Source organism: Lissotriton helveticus, chromosome 6 (assembly GCF_964261635.1).
Source record: "Lissotriton helveticus chromosome 6, aLisHel1.1, whole genome shotgun sequence".
Taxonomy (NCBI): domain Eukaryota; kingdom Metazoa; phylum Chordata; class Amphibia; order Caudata; family Salamandridae; genus Lissotriton; species Lissotriton helveticus.
Genome location: NC_136067.1, coordinates 493885353 through 493897131, shown reverse-complemented (window position 1 = coordinate 493897131; position 11779 = coordinate 493885353). Strand labels below are relative to the sequence as shown.

The window sequence follows — 11779 nt, the reverse complement described above, 5'->3', positions numbered from 1 at the left end:
ACATGTATTAAAAAGGAACGTTTGGGTCTGGCTTAAGGGTTAATTTGCCAGGTCGATATGGTAGTTTAAAACTATACACACAAGCTCTGTAATCAAAGGCCTGAGACATGTTTAAAGGGTTACTGATGTGGGTGGCACAATCAGTGCTGCAGGCCCAATATTAGCATTTAATGTATAGTCTCTGGGACATATACTGCACTTTATAGGGACTTACAAGTACATTAATTATGCCAATTGTGGATAAGCCAATGTTGCCATGTTTTAAGTAGAGAGCATGTGCAATTTGGCACTTGTTAGCAGAGGTAAAGTGCCCAGAGTCCTAAGGGCCACAAAAACAAATTTAGCAAAAAAGGGAAGAAGGAAGGCTAAAGGTTTTGGGTGACCCTGCAGAAAGGGAAAGGTCTAAACATTTGATTTATCCTATTTGTTTTGCTTTCTGATTCTCCTACTATCGAAAAGAACACAATTTTCTATAATCCCAGCTGAGTTATTTGCTGCCCAAGCTTCTGGTCTTAGTGATTGTGTGCATTCCTGGTGAGCCATTGTTGGACTGGACCTACTTTGGCGAGCAGATAGTTGGGCCTGGATCTTAGTCTTGTTGAAGAAATGTATACTACTTCTCCAGCTGCTTTGCCACAGCTATTGGGTTCAGAATTAGTGAATTCCTGTTTGAGTCTGTTATAGTCTGTGAAGGTCGGAGCTGGGCATAACAATGGCACGTACAAAAATAGGTATAATCTATTACATTTAGTTGAGGTACTTTCCAACATCTCCACCTTCACAAATATGAACGCTGGATCATGGAGCAATTACATCTTCTGAGCAAATGTATGGGCCTTGGCACTGATTTTACATATTAGGCACTGCTCTTACTACATTACTCTAAAAGTATGTCATACTATGAGAGCTGATATATTTTACACTAGACACTGCAGCAATTCTTTTGAAGTTTCAAACTAATTGCAGATGCAGGTTTATTTATTTTAAAATGTTTGCATAGCTTATCTGGTTCAAAAAGGATCTAGGGTGCTTTATATAGAGCATGACTAATTGAGGAAGGGTTACATCATGATGGGAGAAGTAGGTTAGACATTTGAGATAATAGTTACGAGAACTGGTCTAAACGTTATATCTGTACTTAGTGGAGAACTTCCCAAGTCCACCAAGGACATTGTTCATTTAGGAAATGCCCGAAGAGATGACCTTGACCTGGTTTCTGACAGTGGTGACTTGAGTCAGTTTTCTTAGTGCAGCGGGAAGAGAATTACAGCTGTGGTCGTTCCTTTGGAAAAACAATTGCTTCTAAATTTGGGCATTGTGAAAAAATGGGTTCCTGATTGAGGGGGGGCAGGGGGGTGAAACCCAACTCAAGCAGCAACCACAATCCTTGTCAGGGTGAGGCACACACAACCCCAAATTAACCTGTTATCAACCCTCGGGTAGCTTGGCACAGAGCAGTCAGGCTTCACTTAGAGGCAATAGGTAAAGTGTTTATGTAGCATTTCAAAAAGTATTAACGTGAAAACACAATACAAAAAAAATCCCATACCAGTTTAGAAAAATAGAGCAAAATGTAATGTATATAAAATTGCCAAAATGATAGTTAGTCGAAGAGAGGGGAACATGCCGGCCGGAAGCTAACGCCCGTGACGGAGCTCCTTCCACTCTGTGCATGGCGCTCTATTGTGTCAGCGCGCTCGCGGCTCAGCGAGCTCTGAAGCTTGTACCGTAGTCGAGTTACCTGGAAACCCGGAGCTGGTGCACCAACACTGTGGTGGGTAATCCTTTTCACTCCAGTATCGTTCGACAACCCGAGGTTGGGAATGCGGTGGTGATCACTGCGGTAGCGTGTTAGCGCGTCAGCTCCTCAGCCGAGGGGCTGAGCTTCGTGGAAGCTTTACCTGGCCGAGGTATTCGAACGCTCTTTTTTTTTATAGGACTTGCTCGGTGTCGACGGAGCGGGGGGTGTGCTTGTGTGGCGGGGGTCTTTTCCCTCCTTTTTTGACTTTTAATTCCGTATAGCCCCCGACAGCCTCTATTGGATAGTTGATATCGGCAGCCTGACTTTGTGGCCATAAAGCTGGAAGAAAGTGTGGGGTGATACTCGGAGCTTTTAGTGGTGTTTTTCCAGATACAAGCGCCAGTTCTCTTTTGGGCCGCTTTCTCACGTGGTGCCTGCAAGCAAATAAAGGGCCCGGGTAGGGTAGGGTGAAAATAGGTTAACATTGATATTGGATACTGGATAGTGGAAGCTACTATAGGCGGATGGTGAAGAGAGGGGGCGGTACGCCCTTAGAGCCTGCCTGGTTCCGGGAATTAAGCGCTGTTAAATCCTGGAGGTGTAATCTGGGGAGGCCGTATCAGAAAATAGGCAGGAGGATAACTTACTCATTGGGGACAGCAAGCCCACCCCCTGGCAAATTACATGTTACTGGGTGCTTTTTAAGGAGCGGGGGCTGTTATTACGATTCTATAACCTTCATTTTGGGGGTTTCTGCACTGGTTAGCGACACCGCTCTTGGCCAGGAGGGCAAAGCAGGAGTAGGAGACGTCTGTAGTGAATGAATGAATGAATGAAAGGAGCCTTCTAAAGCGTAACTTAGCCCAAGGGCATCAAGGCGCATAAGCAGGTCAAGTAAAGTGTAGTAACCAGAGAAGTTCTTACAGATACACTTCAGAGAAAAGCCAGGTTTTCAATGCTTTGCGAAACAGAGCAAGAGGGTTGCCTCAGGAGCTCAGGGGGGACTCCTGTATACAATCACCTTGACCATGTAGTAGGATAATAAGGGAGAATGCAAGCAGATTTGGATGCCTAATCTATGTGAGGTCAGCTGCACTGGGAAACCCTACAAATGCAGCCTAAGTAAATATGTACATTTCTTGTATTTAGTTACAAGCCCCTTATTTAAATATAACAGTTATGGCCTTACTGTCTTGAGCTACATACGTGGCAAATATAATTCATCACCACTGTATACCACAGGAGCCTTGGACAGAGAGGCATGCATGTTTGGGTTTAATGATACTTTAAAAACTGCTTTTTTAAAAGCTACATTCCAACGTGAATGTAATGCGTTCAAAGTTTCTTTGTTCATTTCCATTTCAAGGAAAACCTTTATGTCCTGTTCAGAACATGTTGGATCACCGCAAGTTAATAATATCTAGTCTGTCCTGGGTTTCACATACTTCCATTACTCTTTCCGCCTCTTCTTGCCTTCATGGTCATGCTCTTTTGACCGGCTACTATCAGAAGGCCTTTTTGAAGCGCCGTGCTGTTTGGCTTCTTCCAAGAACTTATCAAGCCGAAAAGGATCTTCCTCAAACTGTACAGGGCCCTCACATCATTGTCGACGGTCTGAGCCTGAAAATTCTTTATCAGGAACAAACCTGTTGGTTTTCATTAGCGTATCCAGGTCGTCTCCATAGATGTCTTTATCTGCGTTCTTGCTTGGCAGATATTCTGTGCCACCTCCTTACCTCCTCGCAATGGTTGGTCATACACATTGTAAACCTCATCTTCTCCTCCAGCAAAACCACTGTCCATACCCTTGTTTTGGTTAAAGAGTCGCTGGTCATATTGGACCTCTGTAGTGGGACGAATGTTAGGCTGCCCTACGGCAATTATTTCACTAATATCTCCATCTTCATTTCGCTGCAATTTAGATCTCTTATCAGGGGCAGCCCGTGAGATATTCCTGTCGTGCTGTCTATCTTTCCGTCGGTCTTGGCGGATTTCCTCCCGTTCACGAGCTTCACCATCCTCCGCTTTCTCTACATGGGTTTTGATGCCTGCTCGTCTCTCTCTGGCGATCTGAGCCAGCTCTCACAACTTCTCCACTTTCTTCTCTTTCTCTTTATGTGCCATCTTCCGCTCCACCTGAGCGCGCATCTCCTCTGCCTCACGAGCCTTCCTGTCAGCAATGTACAAAGCTTCAGCAAGTTTGGCAAAGTTTTCATTGATGTGCACGGTCTGAAGCCCTCTACCGTCGGCAGCCAGGTGCTTGTCCAATGGGATAGTGTAGCCCTTTGCGTTTTCCAGTTAGAAATGCAGGGGGGATTTTCCACTCTTGCTGCTCTTTCACCGTCATCTTTCTGCTAGGAGAGTGCATGACTGGTGCCGGGGGTAATGTAGGTTCACGCGGAATCTTCTTGTTATTTTTCAATCGAGGTGGTTCCATGGGATCTTTCTGCATCTCCACCATCCGAATAACCCTTTGTTTTGCTCCAGAGTTGAAAGCAACACCCTGCTGGGATGGTGTATTCCTGATGTACTGGGCTGGTGCCAGCTTATCTGCTGCCCACACAGGCATGGCAGCGGCCACCTTCTGGGAGACAGATTTTTCCAGTGCCAATCGTGTCTTCTCAGTTAACTCCCTCACAGCTTCTTCATCTGGTCGAGCAAGATCAGGGTCATCTTCGTCCATGACGTCCTTTGGAACCAGGTCTGTGTACTTACTGTAAATAACCTTGTCTTTAGCCTGCCCTTGCCGAGCAATCGAATCATATTTGATTTTCCCTTCTGCATCCACCTGAACTGCAAGAGCATTGGATGTTTTCTTCTTTTTGCCCATTTCCAGTGGGTATTGCGCCACATGGATATCTGGAAAAGCGCCTCCATCTCCAAAATCCTCCAATGTTCGGGGCGCCTTAGATACTGCGCCCTACGTCCCTCCAGTGTTTATTTACCACTCAGGGATTTCCAACAGTGGTGGAGGTGGGGAGCATTTTATGGAGATAAACAATCAGGACAATACTCACCTACACCCCGGCCCTTCCCCAGATATTTTAGATAAGCCAGGGTCTGTGGTATCTAGGATTCTCCCTCCAGTTGGCAGGTATACTCTCCGTAACCGGGCCTCTAACCTCTAGACCATCAATTCCCCCCCCCCCCGCTAACCCTTATTAAAGCTATAGCACAGAAAAGGAAGGGGAAGGGGAAGGGAGATCACAGCGGACCAGACACACCGCCAGGGAAAGGAAAGAGCAAGAAAAAGACAAAAGGCGGGCCACCAGCTGTAGTGAGAGTAACTCCATCACTAAAATCCTATTACAAGGTTCTCTCTGCTAGCACATCAAGTGGAAGAAAAGAGATGGCGGCAGTGAAGGCTACAACGAGCACAATAAATGAAGATGCAGAAGCTAATAGGGAAGAGGTTCCCACAGAGGATATAGCTAATGTGAATCCCTCATCTTCATCTACATCCACGCCTACTCAGTCTAGCCCACCCCCGCAACCGTCTTCACCCTCTACAACCAATATGCTTGAAATAGTGCATTCGGCTGCGGAACTTTCTAATAGCTTTTCAGCTCTAGATATCCAAGATATAGAGCAACCGAAGGAAATATCTGGACACAAAGAGGATGCCCCTAATAGTAGCTCCCTGGATATTACAACATTCGCACCAACCGTCCCGCAAACTCTGGCAGATATTTTATTGGGTCTAAGAGATGATATAGGGAGACGGTTTACCACATAAGAGGCTAATCAAACAGCTATACAGGCCTATTGTGAGGCACTTGCCCAAAAAGTGGAAGAAGTCTCAAAAAGGACGGATGCCCTAGAAGCGGAAATGCCTAAAAACAAAGATGATATCAAAAACACAGGGAGGAGGCAGAGCCAATCGTTGGATTTGTGCTCCAATAGACATTCAAATAAACAAAAGAAATCCAACATGTAATAGGGAGGGTGAGTGATCAATGAATGTTGAAGCACTCAGTGTTTGTGAAAATACCCCTCACACACCAACAGGCCCCTTGGTGTCATGCTTCATCATCGGGGTCTTCGCACCCCTCTATCGGGATGCGGCGTGCTGCGACCAACGACTACGTGGGAGCACTTAAGGTATTGGCTATGTGTGGTGTACAGTGTGTGGGTTATGTTTTTAAGTGAGTAGGGTGTGTGGTGAAAAAAGTTAAAAAGTACCTGGCGCTAGAGTGGAAAAGAAATTTTTTTTTATTCTGTGCTCTGGCTGGTACCGTTAAAAGAAAGTGCAGGGCGAGGTCAAACCTGTTGTATTAATGAACAGGACCTCTGATGTGCTTTTGTGTCGACATGTTTCGGAGACAAGCTCCTTCTTCAGGACAGGGGCACAGACTCCCTTCCCTACTCACGTCTTTTACTACATAAAAATGTGTATTTACATAAAAGTGAAAGTTTAATAGGCTAAGTGTGCCTACAGCGGTCTGCTACAAGCACAATGACCTGTAGAAAGACAAAAAAATGTATGTCACCTAATGGTTACCCATGTAGCGGGTAGTTCATACAGGTGCAGTCACCTGGAACCTCACCATTTGCTTTTAATAAGCTTGAAGAGAAAAAAGAACTCACAACACAAACAACATAAAACACATAAGGTACTAGGATTTTACTGTACGTTATATTCATACTTCTGAAGCTTGGTTTGTTGGCTTCATGAGCAATATAGGAACGTCGGGGTGTTGCTTCAATGGCTATCTGTAGTGAAGAATGATGAGGCTTTTACAATCCACTCTGTAACACTTACTTATATAGATGGTTTCAGGTGTTTCTGGCCTATTGGTACTCCATCACTATTATACTCACAAAGTCAGGACGCTTTGATCACCGCCTTACCCCGCACGCTGCTCCGCTGTAGTGGAGTCAGGTAGCGGTCATTGTTATTTATAGCCCATTTCGTTAATTGGGCGGAAGGGAAACCGTCCCATGTATGGGTATTCCGCTCTGTAGCCATACAGGGCGTCTGTATGTTCCAGACGAGGTAACACAGGATTAGCGTCTGCGAGCGCCTGTGGTCGCTTCTGAGCATGCGCGGCCGCCTGCCACTGATCCATGGCGCATGCGTACTGAAAGATGTCTGTTCTTTGCGCATGCGCACCTAACATACGCATCCTACGTTCAGTGGCCACAATGCGCGTGTGAAGTCTACCGACTATCGATCTCATCTCATTCCGAGTGGTGATACCAGTGCAAAGTAGAATAGGAAGGAGAGACTTAGCCTCCTGTTTACTGAGAGAATCCTGGCTTCGGACCCAAAATCTTCCTAATTGACAGACTGACATTGTCGTATCTTTACTGTATATAGTGCGCGTGCTTTAATTAGGATTATTGTAGCGTTGCTATTGTCTAAGTGTGCACGAACCCTTTAGGAGGGATAAATGAATAACACCATATAAAAAAAGAACCATACGTATGATTACAGAATTTCAGATATTTGGAATTCGTGGTCTTTTTTATATATCTCCTATCGGACACCGTTATTTAGAGATGACAAATATTGTTTTGTTCAGTTAATGTATTGCGCAATGGTAGTCTCTTATGCTGATAATTGACTCCATGGGACGTCATCATTGAGCCCATTCAGATGGGTGCCCAGACGGAACACCCACCGCTGTTCTTTCTGGAAGAGGCCCACATCAGAGGGTAACTGTTCAATGATGGTCCACTTTAGATCGTTTACGCAATGTTGGGATGTCAAGAAGTGCGTGGCCATTTTCGTAGTACTTTTTTTACAACGCACATTGCTCTTATGTTCGTTCATTCGCGTTTTTATGGCTCGTGTGGTCATGCCCACATACTCCAGATTACATGGGCATTTTATAAGGTAGATCACGTTTTTTGAATTACAATTCGTGAACCTCCTTTGTTCCCATGTGGAGCCATTGCTGAAGTTGAGTGTGGTACTTTTTGTAGTCAGATGACAGCTGCTGCAGTTCCCGCATGGGAAATGTCCCCGGATGCTGATGGTTGGTTGTGCGGACACCATTGTTGGTTTTGGTCGGGTGTGTACCAAAATGTCTTTGAGGTTACGTCCCCTGCGGTGTGCGAACATTGGTTTTTCAGGTCTAGTTCACCGCATGTTAGTATCCTCCAATGTCTGTTAACAAGTTTGGACACCTCGTTGGACACTGTGTTGTACGTCGTGATACAAATGGGTCGTTTACTTTCAGTTGGATCCCTGATTCGTTCCTCTAACAACGCCTCTCTGTTATTGTTTTTTGCCCTCTTGAAGGCTTTGTTAATAATCCTGTTGGGATATTCTCGTAATTTGAGTTTTTCTTTCAAATCATCCGCCTGCCTCTTGAATTGGGACATGTCTGTACAATTACGCCTTAGGCGTAGAAACTGACCGTATGGCAAGTTCTCACGCAGATGTCGAGGATGAAAACTGTCATACCTCAATAGACAGTTTCTAGAGGTTGGCTTGAAGTGAGTCGTGGTTTTCAACACCCCTGCTTCTGCGTAAATGTTGAGGTCCAAAAACACCAAAGTCTGGTCTGAAATGGTGATTGTGAAGTTCAGGAAAGCGTTCTGGTTGTTGAGCCATTCCAAAAAACTCATCGCGGATAGGCGATCACCTTCCCATATGACCAGAATGTCGTCGATATACCTCTTCCAGCATTTTATCTTCGACCTGAATGGGTTCTGTTCGTGGAGGATTTTGCTTGTCTCAAGGTGGTGCACATAGGGAAGGTGATCGCCTATCCGCGATGAGTTTTTTGGAATGGCTCAACAACCAGAACGCTTTCCTGAACTTCACAATCACCATTTCAGACCAGACTTTGGTGTTTTTGGACCTCAACATTTACGCAGAAGCAGGGGTGTTGAAAACCACGACTCACTTTAAGCCAACCTCTAGAAACTGTCTATTGAGGTATGACAGTTTTCATCCTCGACATCTGCGTGAGAACTTGCCATACGGTCAGTTTCTACGCCTAAGGCGTAATTGTACAGACATGTCCCAATTCAAGAGGCAGGCGGATGATTTGAAAGAAAAACTCAAATTACGAGAATATCCCAACAGGATTATTAACAAAGCCTTCAAGAGGGCAAAAAACAATAACAGAGAGGCGTTGTTAGAGGAACGAATCAGGGATCCAACTGAAAGTAAACGACCCATTTGTATCACGACGTACAACACAGTGTCCAACGAGGTGTCCAAACTTGTTAACAGACATTGGAGGATACTAACATGCGGTGAACTAGACCTGGAAAAACCAATGTTCGCACACCGCAGGGGACGTAACCTCAAAGACATTTTGGTACACACCCGACCAAAACCAACAATGGTGTCCGCACAACCAACCATCAGCATCCGGGGACATTTCCCATGCGGGAACTGCAGCAGCTGTCATCTGACTACAAAAAGTACCACACTCAACTTCAGCAATGGCTCCACATGGGAACAAAGGAGGTTCACGAATTGTAATTCAAAAAACGTGATCTACCTTATAAAATGCCCATGTAATCTGGAGTATGTGGGCATGACCACACGAGCCATAAAAACGCGAATGAACGAACATAAGAGCAATGTGCGTTGTAAAAAAAGTACTACGAAAATGGCCACGCACTTCTTGACATCCCAACATTGCGTAAACGATCTAAAGTGGACCATCATTGAACAGTTACCCTCTGATGTGGGCCTCTTCCAGAAAGAACAGCGGTGGGTGTTCCGTCTGGGCACCCATCTGAATGGGCTCAATGATGACGTCCCATGGAGTCAATTATCAGCATAAGAGACTACCATTGCGCAATACATTGACTGAACAAAACAATATTTGTCATCTCTAAATAACGGTGTCCGATAGGAGATATATAAAAAAGACCACGAATTCCAAATATCTGAAATTCTGTAATCATACGTATGGTTCTTTTTTTATATGGTGTTATTCATTTATCCCTCCTAAAGGGTTCGTGCACACTTAGACAATAGCAACGCTACAATAATCCTAATTAAAGCACGCGCACTATATACAGTAAAGATACGACAATGTCAGTCTGTCAATTAGGAAGATTTTGGGTCCGAAGCCAGGATTCTCTCAGTAAACAGGAGGCTAAGTCTCTCCTTCCTATTCTACTTTGCACTGGTATCACCACTCGGAATGAGATGAGATCGATAGTCGGTAGACTTCACACGCGCATTGTGGCCACTGAACGTAGGATGCGTATGTTAGGTGCGCATGCGCTAAGAACAGACATCTTTCAGTACGCATGCGCCATGGATCAGTGGCAGGCGGCCGCGCATGCTCAGAAGCGACCACAGGCGCTCGCAGACGCTAATCCTGTGTTACCTCGTCTGGAACATACAGACGCCCTGTATGGCTACAGAGCGGAATACCCATACATGGGACGGTTTCCCTTCCGCCCAATTAACGAAATGGGCTATAAATAACAATGACCGCTACCTGACTCCACTACAGCGGAGCAGCGTGCGGGGTAAGGCGGTGATCAAAGCGTCCTGACTTTGTGAGTATAATAGTGATGGAGTACCAATAGGCCAGAAACACCTGAAACCATCTATATAAGTAAGTGTTACAGAGTGGATTGTAAAAGCCTCATCATTCTTCACTACAGATAGCCATTGAAGCAACACCCCGACGTTCCTATATTGCTCATGAAGCCAACAAACCAAGCTTCAGAAGTATGAATATAACGTACAGTAAAATCCTAGTACCTTATGTGTTTTATGTTGTTTGTGTTGTGAGTTCTTTTTTCTCTTCAAGCTTATTAAAAGCAAATGGTGAGGTTCCAGGTGACTGCACCTGTATGAACTACCCGCTACATGGGTAACCATTAGGTGACATACATTTTTTTGTCTTTCTACAGGTCATTGTGCTTGTAGCAGACCGCTGTAGGCACACTTAGCCTATTAAACTTTCACTTTTATGTAAATACACATTTTTATGTAGTAAAAGACGTGAGTAGGGAAGGGAGTCTGTGCCCCTGTCCTGAAGAAGGAGCTTGTCTCCGAAACATGTCGACACAAAAGCACATCAGAGGTCCTGTTCATTAATACAACAGGTTTGACCTCGCCCTGCTCTTTCTTTTAACGGTACCAGCCAGAGCACAGAATAAAAAAATAATTCTTTTCCACTCTAGCGCCAGGTACTTTTTAACTTTTTTCACCACACACCCTACTCACTTAAAAACATAACCCACACACTGTACACCACACATAGCCAATACCTTAAGTGCTCCCACGTAGTCGTTGGTCGCAGCACGCCGCATCCCGATAGAGGGGTGCGAAGACCCCGATGATGAAGCATGACACCAAGGGGCCTGTTGGTGTGTGAGGGGTATTTTCACAAACACTGAGTGCTTCAACATTCATTGATCACTCACCCTCCCTATTACATGTTGGATTTCTTTTGTTTATTTTAAGATCAAAGATGCCCTTACTACATCTGTAGTTAACATCGATAAATTGGTCCAGCAGAATCGGGAAATGAGAGAAGATCTTGAAAGACTTGAAAATCACTCGAGGAAAAATAATTTAAAATTCCTGAATATCCCTGAGGATCTTGAAGGGAAGGACATTAAGGCATTCATTGTTGCAGTTCTTAAAACGACAGTATTAAAAGACTCCTCTGACTCAGATCAAGAACTACTGGATGACATCCAGAGAGTTCACCATGATCCTTTTAGGCGAAATACAGGGAAAGAACGTCCAAGAAAAATCTTGGTCAACTTTCTCACTTACGCCATCAAGGAGAGGATTTTGTCGTTGGCCCTCAAAGCAGGTTCTATAAAATCAGTGTCCTTTTCTACACCATTTTCCTTTACAATTCGTTTTGATGTATCACACATTACAGCATTAAGGCAATGGGAAATGGGTAAGAGACTGGCAATCTTTAATTCCCTGGGGGCACACACTCAACTGAAATTTCCTGCTTCACTCCGGGTGATGTTGAATAACCACATGCATATCATCCGACATCTGGAGGAAGCGGACAGCCTGATTGAAAAAATAAGAACAGATAACAAAGGACCAAATGGAGAAGAGATGCAGGTAGTTGGGGCCAC

The 11779-nt window shown here is 44.7% G+C and overlaps 1 pseudogene; it reads right to left on the bottom strand.

Moving 5' to 3' along the window:
* Positions 1-3191: 3191 nt before the first annotated feature.
* Positions 3192-8317, bottom strand: LOC144762364 (SNW domain-containing protein 1 pseudogene; annotated as a pseudogene).
* Between the last annotated feature and the right edge of the window lie 3462 nt (positions 8318-11779).